Source organism: Salvelinus sp. IW2-2015, unplaced genomic scaffold (genome assembly GCF_002910315.2).
Source record: "Salvelinus sp. IW2-2015 unplaced genomic scaffold, ASM291031v2 Un_scaffold890, whole genome shotgun sequence".
NCBI classification, from domain to species: domain Eukaryota; kingdom Metazoa; phylum Chordata; class Actinopteri; order Salmoniformes; family Salmonidae; genus Salvelinus; species Salvelinus sp. IW2-2015.
The window spans coordinates 373,329-387,197 of NW_019942637.1; the positions used below are offsets into that span (position 1 = coordinate 373,329).

The 13,869-nt window shown below is 42.4% G+C and overlaps 1 pseudogene; it reads left to right on the forward strand.

The window, feature by feature from the left end:
* The first annotated feature begins 4,385 nt into the window (after positions 1 to 4,385).
* Positions 4,386 to 13,869, forward strand: part of LOC112069072 (AMP deaminase 2-like) — a 74,887-nt pseudogene continuing 65,403 nt past the window's right edge.

The following is a 13,869-nucleotide window of genomic DNA, read 5'->3' on the forward strand; positions in this document are numbered from 1 at the left end:
CTCGCTCTTCGCTCTCTCGCTCATCCGCTCTCTCTCTCTCTCTCTCTTCTCTGATCTCTCCCTCTCTCTCTCTCCTCCTCCATCTGCTCTCTCATCTCTCTCTCTCTCTCTCCTCTCTCTCTCTCTCGCTCTCTCTCTCAAATATGTATAAATTTGTTGTGTGCTCTAGGGCAACAGATTCTAGATTAAATTTGTATTTGTGGTCCTGGCATGGAGACCTTTTTTGCAACACCATTATTTTTGTCTTACTGAGATTTACTTTCAGGGTCCAGGTCTGACAGAATCTGTGCAGAAGATCTACGTGCTGCTGTAGGCCCTCCTTGGTTGGGGACAGAAGCACCAGATCATCAGTAAACAGTAGATAGTTGACTTCATATTCTAGTAGGGTGAGGCCGGGTGCTGCAGACTGTTCTAGTGCCCTCACGAGTTCGTTCATATACACTACATGGCCAAAAGTATATGGATACACCTTCAAATAATTTGACTMAGCCCCCCTCATTGCTGACAGGTGTATTTGATCAAGTACACAGCCGATACATTGGCAGTAGAATGGCCGATACTAAAGAGCTCAGTGACTTTCAACGTGGCATCTTTCCAACAACTCAGTTTCTCAAATTTCTGCCCTGCTAGAGCTGCCCCGGTCAACTGTAAGTGCTGTTATTGTGAAGTGGAAACGTCTAGGAGTAACAACAGCTCAGCCACAAAGTGGTAGGCCACACAAGCTCAGAGAGCGGAACCGCCGAGTGCTGAAGCGCACRGCACGTAAAAATCATCTGTCCTTGATTGCAACACTCACTATGAGTTCCAAACTGCCTCTGGAAGAAACTCAGCACAAKAACTGTTAGTCGGGAGCTTCATGAAATGGGTTTCCATGGCCGAGCAGCCGCACACAAGCCTAAGATCACCATGCGCAATGCCAAGCGTCGGCTGGAGTGGTGTAAAGCTCACCATCTGGCAGTCCGACAGACAAATCTGGGATTGGTGGATGCCAGGAGAACGCTACTTGCCCCAATGCATTGTGCCAATTGTAAAGTTTGGTGGAGGAGAAATAATGGTCTGGAGCTGTTTTTCAGGGTTCGGTCTAGGCCCCTTAGTTCCAGTGAAGGGAAATCCTAATGCTATAGCGTACAATGACAATCTAGACGATTCTGTGCTTCCAACTTTGTGGCAACAGTTTTGCAAAGGCCCTTTCCTGTTTCAGCCTGACAATGCCCCCGTGCACAAAGTGAGGTCCATGCAGAAATTATTTGTCGAGATCGGTGTGGAAGAACTTGACTGGCCTGCACAGAGCCCTGACCTCAACTCCATAGAATGAAATGGAACGCCGACTGCGAGCCAGRCCTAATCGCCCAACATCCCAACATCAGTACCCAAACTCACTAATGCTCTTGTGGGTGAATGGAAGCACGTCTACGCAGCAATGTTCCAACAGGTAGTGGAAAGCCTTCCCAGAAGAATGGAGGCTGTTGTAGCAGCAAAGGGGGACCAACTCAATTTATTTTCTTAGGTTTTTGCATTCTCCATCAAACCAATTGTCATTGTTGTTAATTTTCTGAAGTTGTCTGCTTGACATTTTTAGATTTGATAGGGAAGCTGAGAGGTCAAATATACTGTTTAGGTTTTCTACTGCCAAGTTTACACCTTCACTATTACAGTGGAACGTTTTGTACAGGAAATTGTCTAGAAGGGATTACATTTGTTGTTGCCTTATTGTTTTTGGTAGGTTTCTACACTACTTTCCTTCCATCTACAGCATTTCTTAATATTATGCAGTTCCTTTGGCTTTGATGCCGCATTGTATTGTTCAAGTAGACTGTGATTTTGCTGTGATCTGATAGGAGCTGACTGTGAACGCACTAAAAGACTCTGGGTTGAGGTCAGTGATAAAGTAGTCTAAGTCTACAGTACTACTGCCAAGGGATGAGCTGTCTCCCTTTTTCTCTCTCTCTCCCCATCAATTCAATTCAATTCAAGGGGCTTTATTGGCATGGGAAACATGTGTTAACATTGCCAAAGCAAGTGAGGTAGATACTATACAAAAGTGAAATAAACAATAAAAATTAACAGTAAACATTACACATACAGAAGTTTCAAAACAATAAAGACATTACAAATGTCATATTATATATACACTGCTCAAAAAAATAAAGGGAACACTTAAAACAACCACAACGTAACTCCAAGTCAATCACACTTCTTTGAAATCAAACTGTCCACTTAGGAAGCAACACTGATTGACAATAAATTTCACATGCTGTTGTGCAAATGGAATAGACAACAGGTGGAAATTAGGCAATTAGCAAGACCCCCAATAAAGGAGTGGTTCTGCAGGTGGTGACCACAGACCACTTCTCAGTTCCTATGCTTCCTGGCTGATTTTTTGGTCACTTTTGAATGCTGGCGGTGCTTTCACTCTAGTGGTAGCATGAGACGGAGTCTACAACCCACACAAGTGGCTCAGGTAGTGCAGCTCATCCAGATGGCACATCAATGCGAGCTGTGGCAAGAAGGTTTGCTGTGTCTGTCAGGTAGTGTCCAGAGCATGGAGGCGCTACCAGGAGACAGGCCAGTACATCAGGAGACGTGAGAGGAGCTAGAGGGCAACAACCCAGCAGCAGGACCGTACCTCCGCCTTTGTGCAAGGAGGAGCACTGCCAGAGCCCTGCAAAATGACCTCCAGCAGGCCACAAATGTGCATGTGTCTGCTCAAACGGTCAGAAACAGACTCCATGAGGGTGGTATGAGGCCCGACGTCCACAGGTGGGGTGGTGTGCTTTACAGCCCAACACCGTGCAGGACGTTTGGCATTTGCCAGAGAACACCAAGATTGGCAAATTCCGCCACTGGCGCGCCTGTGCTCTTCACAGATGAAAGCAGGTTCACACTGAGCACGTGACAGACGTGACAGAGCTGGAGACGCCATGGAGAACGTTCTGCGCCCTGCAACATCCTCCAGCATGACCGGTTTGCGGTGGTCAGTCATGGTGTGGGTGGCGGTGGCATTTCTTTGGGGCCCACAGCCCTCCATGTGCTCGCCAGAGGTAGCCTGACTGCCATTAGGTACCGAGATGAGATCCTCAGACCCCTTGTGAACCATATGCTGGTGCGGTTGGCCCTGTTCCTCCTAATGCAAGACCAATGCTAGACCTCATGTGGCTGGAGTGTGTCAGCAGTTCCTGCAAGAGGAAGGCATTGATGCTATGGACTGGCCGCCCGTTCCCCAGACCTGAATCCAATTGAGCACATCTGGGACATCATGTCTCGCTCCATCCACCAAAGCCACGTTGCACCACAGACTGTCCAGAGTTGGCGGATGCTTTAGTCAAGTCTGGGAAGAATCCCTCAGGAGACCATCCCGCCACCTCATCAGGAGCATGCCCAGGCGTTGTAGGGAGGTCATACAGGCACGTGGAGCCACACACACTATGAGCCTCAATTTTGACTTGTTTTAAGGACATTACATCAAAGTTGGATCAAGCCTGTAGTGTGGTTCCACTTTAATTTTGAGTGTGACTCCAAATCCAGACCTCCATGGGTTGATAAATTTGATTTCCATTGATAATTTTTGGTGATTTTGTTGTCAGCACATTCAACTATTGTAAAGAAAAAAGATATTAATAAGAATATATGTCATTCATTCAGATCTAGGATGTGTTATTTTAGTTTTCCCTTTATTTTTTTGGCAGTGTATATATACAGTGTTGTTAATAATGTGCAAATACTTAAAGTACAAAAGGGAAAATAAATAGCATAAATATGGGTTGTATTTACAATGGTGTTTTGTTCTCACTGGTGCCCTTTTCCTGTGGCAACAGGTCACACATCTTGCTGCTGTAATGGCACTTGTGGATCACCCCATCTCCCACTTTCTTTCCTCTCTCTCTCTCTCCTTCTCTCTCTTGATCTATCTCTCCCTTTTTCAATCAATTAAATTCAAAGGGCTTACTGGCATGGGAAACAGATATTTACACTGCAAAATGAAGTGAATAGATAATAAACAAAAGTAAATAAACAATTAAAAAAATAAACAGTAACAAGTTTCAGACCTACGAGAGACATTTCTCTCTCCCTCTCTCTCTTTCTCTCTCTCCTCTCACTTCCTCTCCCTCCTCGTACCTCTCCTCTCTCTCTCTCTCTCTCTCTCTCTCTCTCTCTCTCTCTCTCTCTCTCTCTCTCTCTCTCTCTCTCTCTCTCTCTGTCAGTCAGTCCTCCGTGACCACTTCTCCTTTTGCACATGACAGGGTTGTAGTTGCCGGGGCAACAGAACAGTACAGAGCAGAATGCAGCTGGCTGGAGCCGTGTTGTGTGTAACGTTTTGTAGCTCTGTCACGCCCCAGCAGCACCGTCAACATCTCGCTCTCTCGCTCTCTCGCTCTCTCTCTACTTCTCCCCTCTTACTCGTGGCTCCCTAACTCTCCCTCTACAGTCTGCTCCAGCTCCGCCTTGCTGCCGCTTATAGTGTTTTCTATCTCCAGTCTTGACTTAACCAGCCAGGGAAGATGTCCTCCAACCCATCCTCAGGAACAGGGTCTGAACCTGGGGCCAAACCCAAACCCCAGTCCCCCTTGAGGAAGAGGGGTAGCCTGCAGTACTCAACCAGCCCAGGTAAGGAGAGGGACCAGGGGATGGAGGGATGGGGATAGGGGGTAGTTTATATACCATGTTATCTGTGACTGAGTGTGTGCTGAGTATGTATGACTGATGCAGTATGAAATGTATAATTTTTCATTTAACCTTTATTTATATAGGTTATTCTCATTGAGATGAAATCTATTTTACAGGAGGGACCTGCTACTTATGTTAGTGATGCTACCGATGCAGACAGATGCACATGTTGTCAGTTACTCAATTACCTCACGGGATGACTTACTCTGTTCTATGACTGGGATCATGTCCTGTTTAACGTCGAAGCATTCAGTCCATGTGGTAGGTGTAGGGAATATGATGAATGAAGACAGAGACAGTCTGCATGAGCGATGTTTGTCCTTGATTAGTTTGGGGAGCTAGAGACCTGTTGATCGAGGGGAATTTTCGGGAGCAATGTTTTTAGTATCCCAAAAGAAGCACTCATTTCCTTTGCGCTCATTGATTTTTGGCATGCCCTTTTTTTAGGGGCAAATTGTTTTTGCTCGATGGTTGTTGAAAAGTAAATATAGAACTACCAGGAAACACTCTGTGTACCAGGAAACACTCTGTGACCCACTGCAGTTAAAAATGTAAAACACCCATAGGCACATATAGACCTTATTCATACCCATAGGCCTATATGTGCTTGGAAAAAAAACTGAATTTAAGTTATTATTGAGCCATTATACAATACATAGCCTACCGCATATTATGGCAGAAAAACATACAACAAAACGTATTTAAGATGTCTTTGGTACATAGTTGGTCTAGCCTATACTCCAAAATTAAACCCAATTGAGTAATCGCCTTTAAGTGTAGACTGTATTATTATGCATACTGGGTGGACTGGTTACCTTCTGCTACGCTCCAACATATATATCCGTGAGTCTGGGGGAGAATGTAGAGGCCTAGCCGATGCTGTTGGTTCATTGATTAGCAGGGCGGCTTACAGAGTTAGCTTACAATTATAGTGAATTTGTATTTGATTTTAAATAGCCAAGTAAACAAGAATTTGTTATATTTTCATAATTAATCGGGTGACACATTACATTTAGCTATACAGAATATCTCACCATCGTGTGTTTCCATCTCCTCACCTCTCTGTCCTTTATTCCTTTCTAGAGCGTGCAGAGAGGGGGCTGTCAAAAGTTTAGTGAAATATGTCTCATTGTGAAAACATGTTGCTATCGATGTGCCCCAAAAAAAGATTTCATTTAGTTTCTCAAATTAAACACTGTGTAGCTGCAGGAACAAGGTTGGAGAGCCCATGGAATATAGAGTTTGGCCGGAATATCACCTGTCGCACAGTGAGAGAATTCTCCTCAAACAGTGGTTGATGCTTGGAGTGAAATAACACATTGGAATGTGATATAAAACGAGGCAACGATGTGCTTTAGGACCATGCGGACGCCTCCGAGCGGTCGGGTAAACTTTTTGGAGTGTTTATCCGAACGGATTAAAAATATATATTATAACAATTATGTCCCCCCCCACTTCTAAAACTAAAGTTGTGCCCAAGAAATACATGTTCTTATATTTATATTAAGCACAGCTCTGCTATAAAACAGAAGTAGACTACCTGTCATCATTGATAAATGGACCGGCCTCCATTCGCTATTCGAGTGCATACAGAGGACATGCATTTGTTTCTCCTGTCCCTGTTCCTGTCCATTTGATAATGAACCATTCTAAATCAAAACTAAGTTTACATATTAGTAAGTAAGATGAGATTAAATTGASAATAGTCTGATGGGTGAAAATATGATCACTTGATGAGAGAACAGCGGGTGCAGCCTGAGGAAAGAAACAGAGAACAAGCTTTATTTTGAGACTTTCTCAARTCATCAACTGCCTTTGGTCGCATCTTGCAGCCCATATATGTTTTGATTAATAAGACATTCTAAGGTTTGTATCATTCACAACTAAAGTTKCCAAATAACTTTAAATGTAGCATATAGGACCTGTTTTCAAATGATCACTTTAATGCTCAACGTAGCCACTTCATATGTGCACTCGCCTCAGGAATGGGAAGAAATATATTTTCTATTTTATTCAGCTAAGTTAAATTATATTCTTCTTACTATAAACTCATACAGTATAATATAAAATAATGGCACTTATCAGCATATATTGTCTGCTTAATGAACAAGCCTACAGCCTATGGCATGGAGCATAGCCACATAACATACAGTATCTAGTCTGCTAAATGAACAAGCCTACAGCCTATAKCATGGAGCATTGTCATAGCTGAATCAGAATTAGTTAGGTAACATAGATAAATATACTGTCAGCAGTTGCATTTTCCTTTCTCCTCTAGGGAAAAGTCACTTGGGGCCCAGAGAGGGGAGAGGCCAGGCTTGTCTTTTACATGTCTGGTAATAGGCAGAATATCAGAAAGGGAGAAGTCAGGTTTGAACATTGTCTTCATAATGAATATATCTGTGAAACCATGTGAAGGGCTCCACTATGTCTGTACTCCTGTCATACCCTGAGATCCCATTGGGGGGGGAGGAGTATGGCAGTGTCTGGAACCATTATACCACCCCTCTAATGTTGAACTTTCATAGTATATGACCTAGAGGTTCACTCCCCTTAGTGAGCTTCTCCAGGAGTGGGGAGAAGAGGGGGTGTATTTGAGATGGGRGTATCTAGAATTGACAATTGATATATGCCATTGGATGAGGTAATGTTTTGGTACTAAGAAGTACCAAGAACGAGATTAGAACCTCGTCTTAGAGAGCAAACTGAACGATAATTTATAGCTAATGCTATCTGGCTATGGGATACTCCTCTCTCAAAGAAAAGTCTTTCTTTGTGAAGAGTTCCTAAAATCTGTGGTTCGTCATGTAAGTTGAGAGGGGTGTATCTTGGCTATAAAAGATACTAAGAATTGTTTTGTAAGGACTCTCAGAGAATTCATTTATAGACACTGAATTGATCTGAGAGTCAAAGGGCTATGGTGAAGCTCATATAATTAAAGATGGAGTTTAAAATATAACTCTGACTTGTGTGTGGTTTGTAAACTCATCATTTGGTAATACAGGAAATTACCACGACAGCATAACCAGATAACATACAGTATCTAGTCAGCTAAATGAACAAGCCTATCGAGCATAAACAGATAACATACAGTATCTAGTCAGCTAAATGAACAAGCCTATCGAGCATAACCAGATAACATACAGTATCTAGTCAGCTAAATGAACAGATAACATACAGTAGACCAACTCATGTTCCGTTTCTCCTGAAATACATGTTCACCGTAATGTCTCTTTAGAACTGACAACAAATAAATAATGGATTTATTGTGATGGTGTACATTAAATGTAYTAATTATACTTTTTTAAATGTAGATGTYCCAAAAGCGAGCATCAGTGACTTGTATGCCGCTTGACTGCACGGAGGCCTGGAGATGCTAGACATGTTTATGTTACTTAACAGTCAATTACCGTGAGACCGGCAGTCTTTTTTGAGGGGGTGGATTTATTTTTTATTCCTCCATATTCTCAGTACTTTCAGGGGTAAAACACGGATCAGCTAGTCCTTTGCAAATTTCAGTCTTGTTTTGTAGGACCATGTGAATGTTATAAAACAGATGAGTAGGAAATAGTAGGTAGCTGACAGAGGAGTAGGAAGTAGTAGGTAGCTGACAGAGGAGTAGGAAGTAGTAGGTAGCTGATAGAACTGTAGGATAGTAGTAGGTAGCTGACAGAGAGAAGGAAGTAGTAGGTAGCTGACAGAGGAGTAGGAAGTAGTAGGTAGCTGACAGAGGAGTAGGAAGTAGTAGGTAGCTGACCGAGGAGTCATGCACCTTGATGGCCAAATTCTAGACACGTATCTTTGAATGAATTCAAACAAAATGATATTTTCATGATATTCAGCATATTGATGGTTAAAACTGTGTTGGGCCTGTGTCTCTCCAGTCCCAGACACACAGACCAACTGTGTTATGAACACCCAGCCCAGTAGGCAATAACGTATCAGATGTCAAAACGCCACACCTGTTAGATTATTGAAATGATGTCATCTGTTATCATAACATGTCATTAAATAAACAAGTTTATCATTAAAAAAAGCAGAGCATTTACTTCTATGCAGGAACATATATCCATTTCAAATTATGATACATGCTAGAAATCTATTACCTCTCCCATAAAGGCCTTCATTTGATTTAAGAAAACACATTGAAACACAGAAATCAGATCAGTGCGGAACAAACCCTCCAGACATGAAAAAAAGTCCCAAATGGCACCCTAATCTCTATCTAGTGTCCCAAATAGCACCCTATTCTCTATTTWGTGTCCCAAATGGCACCCTATTCTCTATTTAGTGTCCCAAATGGCACCCTATTCTCTATATAGTGTCCCAAATGGCACCCTATTCTCTATTTAGTGTCCCAAATGGCACCCTATTCTCTATATATAGTGTCCCAAATGGCACCATATTCTCTATATAGTGCACTACTGTTGGACCAGAGCTCAATATATAGGGAATTTGGGACACTGCACCACAATTGTCTCTGATTATCTGCAGAGATGTCAGCTGACAGCACTTATTACTGTAATCACACTGCAGTACGTGTCAGACTGTCTGGGACACACACACACAATTACACGCATCAGTGACGTGCAGGCAGGGTAGGCAGTAACTAATGTTTTTTTGGTCAATGATTTTTGTGGGTTTTATGCTCAAAGTCCCCAAATGTGCTAAACCTGTTTAGAAAGCTCTGGTTGATCTGTGAATTTGTAGGTGTGTCCTAACTTTTGACTGGTACTGGAAATAAAAACATGTATGAACTGTGCCCACAAATCGTCTCCTGGCCTATCCACAAAGTAAGAATTATAGCTTGCTAGACAGCGGTGCTGTCCATTCAACACCACAGAGTTAACCAGCCCAGTTATGGTGTCCATTCAACACCACAGAGTTAACCAGCCCAGTTATTTGTTACCTTGATAATGTAAGTAATTATCTCTGATGTATGCCCTTTATTTCAATGCATTATGTAGATTCATCCGTTACTTAATTTCGGTCATTATTTTAATTTGCTGGTCTGCTGTCTAGAGCGCGCCCATGGTTTTGTTTTTCATGTCGACATTTGATTTATAAAGCTAGAATTTTAAGTTTTGATGAGACGTTTTCCAGTCATTTTGATTGTTGATATGGAAAAACCTTTAACAATATTATTTATTATATATGTGTGTGTAATAATATTTGACACAGTAATAATATTGTGTGTGTTTGTGTGTGTGTGTGTTTGCGTGTGCGGTGCATTGGAAGAATTGTAAATCCATTGTGAAAGGAAATTCATGACAAATTATTTGGATGAAATGCGTCCATATATTGGTATTTTAATGCCCAGATTAGTTGTAACTGTGGATGCTACATCTATGGCTGAGCTGAGTTGACCAGTGTGTCATTTTGTCTGATGCTATGAAATATGCCGCCATCGGAGGCTACCGCTTGTGTATCTTGGCTACATTAGTATTTAGGCCTACGTTTGATGAACATTTTTTGTCAATTTCGATTAACAGCCTATGTCAATCTGACTGTTGGAGCTATCTGTTGTACGGTTAACTGGGCCTTCGTCAAGGTATTTGTGAGTAAATCTGGCTTTGATTAGGGAATGGGGGATACCTAGTCAGTTGTCCAACTGAATGTGTTCAACTGAAATGTGTCTTCCGCATTTAACACAAACCGCTCTGAATCAGAGAGGTGCAGGGGGGTTACCTTAATCGACATCCACGTCTTCGGCGCCCATTATACCCACCCACTGACCTCACTGCACGCACACACACACACACAGAGAGAGAGMGAGGGAGACAGACACACAGACAGAGCTTTCAGGAGTCCATCTCTTATCTGTGACAAAAGAGTTCAGAGTTGTACTAGGTCTAAGATCAGAATGTGCTTATTTGGTCGGGAGGCAAGAGAGCACAATCTGACCTACGATCAGGCTAGCAGAGCTGTGGTCTGAAAAGGAAGGAGACTCCCTTTTAGATGGCTGTTCAGAGGTCTGTCTAATGCCCTGGGGTGAGAATTGAACGGGCTCTGCTACAGTACAGCACAGTACAGACTGAGAACACACCACCATTATGGTCCTTATAGTTGTATTAATACAGCACAGTACAGACTGAGAACACACCACCATTATGNTACAGCACAGTACAGACTGAGAACACACCACCATTATGGTCCTTATAGTTGTATTAATACAGCACAGTACAGACTGAGAACACACCACCATTATGGTCCTTATAGTTGTATTAATACAGCACAGTACAGACTGAGAACACACCACCATTAACTGCTTTCTTCTGGAAAATGTAAAGTCCAAGATGGACAAAGGGGGCGTTGTTGGGGCTGTGTTTCTGGACCTAAGGAAGGCTTGTGATGCTGTTAACCATGAGATTCTCATCACAAAATTGTCCAAGTTCAACTTTTCCCCCGATGCCTTGWGATGGATGAAATCATACCTTGAAGGCAGAACTCAGTGTGTCAGAGTGAGCAATGAGCTGTCGCCCCACTCTTAGCTATGATGTGGGCGTGCCCCAAGGGTCAGTACTGGGGCCCCTCCTGTTCAGCCTGTACATTAATGACCTGCCTTCTGTCTGTACTGGGTCTGAAGTTCAAATGTATGCAGATGATACAGTGATATATGTGCAAAGAGCAAACAACAAGCTGCACAAGAACTCACTACTGTAATGGTCCAGGTTACAAAGTGGCTCAGTGTGGCTCAGATGAGCCAAAGTGGCTCAGATGCTACTGAGCCAGATGTCTATGTGTCAGGGGAGAAGCTCCAGGTGGTATCATATTTTAAGTACCTTGGCATCATATTTGATTCCAACCTCTCTTTTAAAAAGCAGGTGAAAAAGGTTATTCAAATAACCAAATTCAACCTAGCTAATTTCCGATTTAAACGAAATTATTTGACTACAGAGATAGCAAAACTGTACTTCAGTATGTTAAGTGTATCATAGATTTGCTTGACTAGTTGGGCCCAAGCTTGCTGTACAACATTAAAACCCATTCAGTCTGTCTACAAACAGGCTCACAAATTGCTTGATAGGAAGCCCAATAGCTATCATCACTGTTACATCCTCAGAAAGCATGAGCTCCCGAGTTGGGAAAATCAGACGCATGTCTTGCATTCAAGATCCTAAATGGCCTGGCTCCTCCCCCTCCACTCAGTACTTCTGTTAAACAGAAAACCCAAACATATGGCAGCAGATCCACAAGGTCTGCCATGAGAGGTGACTGTATAGTTCCCTTAAGGAAAAGCACCTTTAGTCAATCTGCTTTCTCTGTGAGAGCTTCCCATGTCTGGAATACACTGCCATCAGACACACATAACTGCAMCACCTATCACACTTTCACAAAAAACATGAAGACATGGCTAAAGGTCAATCAGATTTGTGAACATAATCCCTAGCTGTGTATTGCCGCTTTCCATGTTGTCTGTAGCTTGTGAGGTGTGGAAACACTTTGTTGCTTTTATGGATTTTGTCATGTTGCTTTAATTCGTCCATATATATCAAATTGTCCATTTATTTGGTGCGTTTGATCCAGAAAAAAAACAGCTTCAATTTGCGCAAACGTATACAAAATATCTAAAAATTACCTCTAAACTTTGCCAAAACATTTCAAACTACTTTTGTTAATACAACTTTAGGTATTTTTAAACGTTAATAATCGATCAAATTGAAGACGGGTCTATCTGTTTTCAATACAGGAGGACAACAAACTAACGCTACTTTTCTAGTCTTGCGCAACTCTCAAACAGTACACATAACGTTACATCTGATTCCAGATGGCCGTACTTCTTCATTTCACAAAGGAATAACCTCAACCTATTTCCAAAGACTGGTGACATCCAGTGGAAGCGTAAGGAACTGCAAACAGGTTGATTAGAAATCTAGTATCCCAATGAAAACTCATTAAAACAGACAGTGACCTAAAAAAAAAGAATCTGAATGGTTAGTCCTCGGGGTTTTGCTGCTACATAAGTTTGATTTACTCACAGACACTGATTCAAACAGTTTTAGAACTTCAGAGTGTTTTTCTATCCAAATCTACTAATACTGTCATATCTTATATTTCTGGGATGAGTAGAAGGAAGTTGAAATTGGGCACGCTATTTATCCAAAAGTGTAAATGCTGCCCCCTATCCTAAGAGAAGTTAAAGTACAAAAGAGAAAATAAATAACATAAATATGGGTTGTATTTACAATGGTGTTTGTTCTTCACTGGTTGCCCTTTTCTTTGGGCAAACAGGTCACAAATGTTCTGCTTGTGATTACACACTGTGGTATTTCACCAGTAGATACTGGAGTTTATCAAATTGGGTTTGTTTTCGAATTCTTTGTGGATCTGTGTAATCTGACTCTCTAATATTGTCATATCATTTGTCAGGAGGTTAGGAAGTGCAGCTCAGTTTCCACCACATTTTGTGGCAAGTGTGCACATAGCCTGTCCTTCTCTTGAGAGCCAGGTTCTCCCTACCGCGGCCTTTCTCAATAGCAAGGCTATGCTCACTGAGTCTGTACATATTCAAAGCTTTTCCCTAAGTTTGGGTCAGTCACAGTGGTATTCTGCCACTGTGTGGTGTTTTTTTTCTCTCTCTCTCTCTCTCTCCTCTCTTCTCTATCTCTCTCTCTTCTCTCTCCTCTCTCTCTCTCTCTTCTCTCATCTCTCTCTTCTCTCTCTCTCTCCTCTCTCTCTCTCTCTCGTCTCTCTCTCTCTCTCTCTTCTCCTCTCCTCTCTCTTCTCTCTCTTCTCTTCTCTCTCTCTCTGCTTCCTCTCTCTCTCTCTCTCTCTCTTCTCTCTCTCTCTTCTTCTCTCTCTCTCTCTCTCTCTCTCTTCTCTCTCTCTCTCTCTCTCTCTCTCTCTCTCGTTGGCATGGGAGAGGTGTTATACCAGCCAACGTTATTATTCATCCTACAGTTCATCCATGTCACACTAACTACCACATTTCTTCCAATTCCAACGCTGCTGCCTCATTCAATCCAAAAGACAATTTCCACACTGAGTGGATGATTGTTCTATCTCTAATTTAAATGGAAATTGTCTTTGGAAGAGACACTTCATAGGTGGTTGCCGTTTATAGGTAATGGTACAAGAAACTCATCAGTTGAAGTACCAGGAAAGGAGGCTTGAGCGACAGACAGACAGACAGACAGGCGGCGGGCGGACGACGGACAATACAGTTAGCATCCCTTTTGCAGAGAGACATGCTAGAAATCTGTA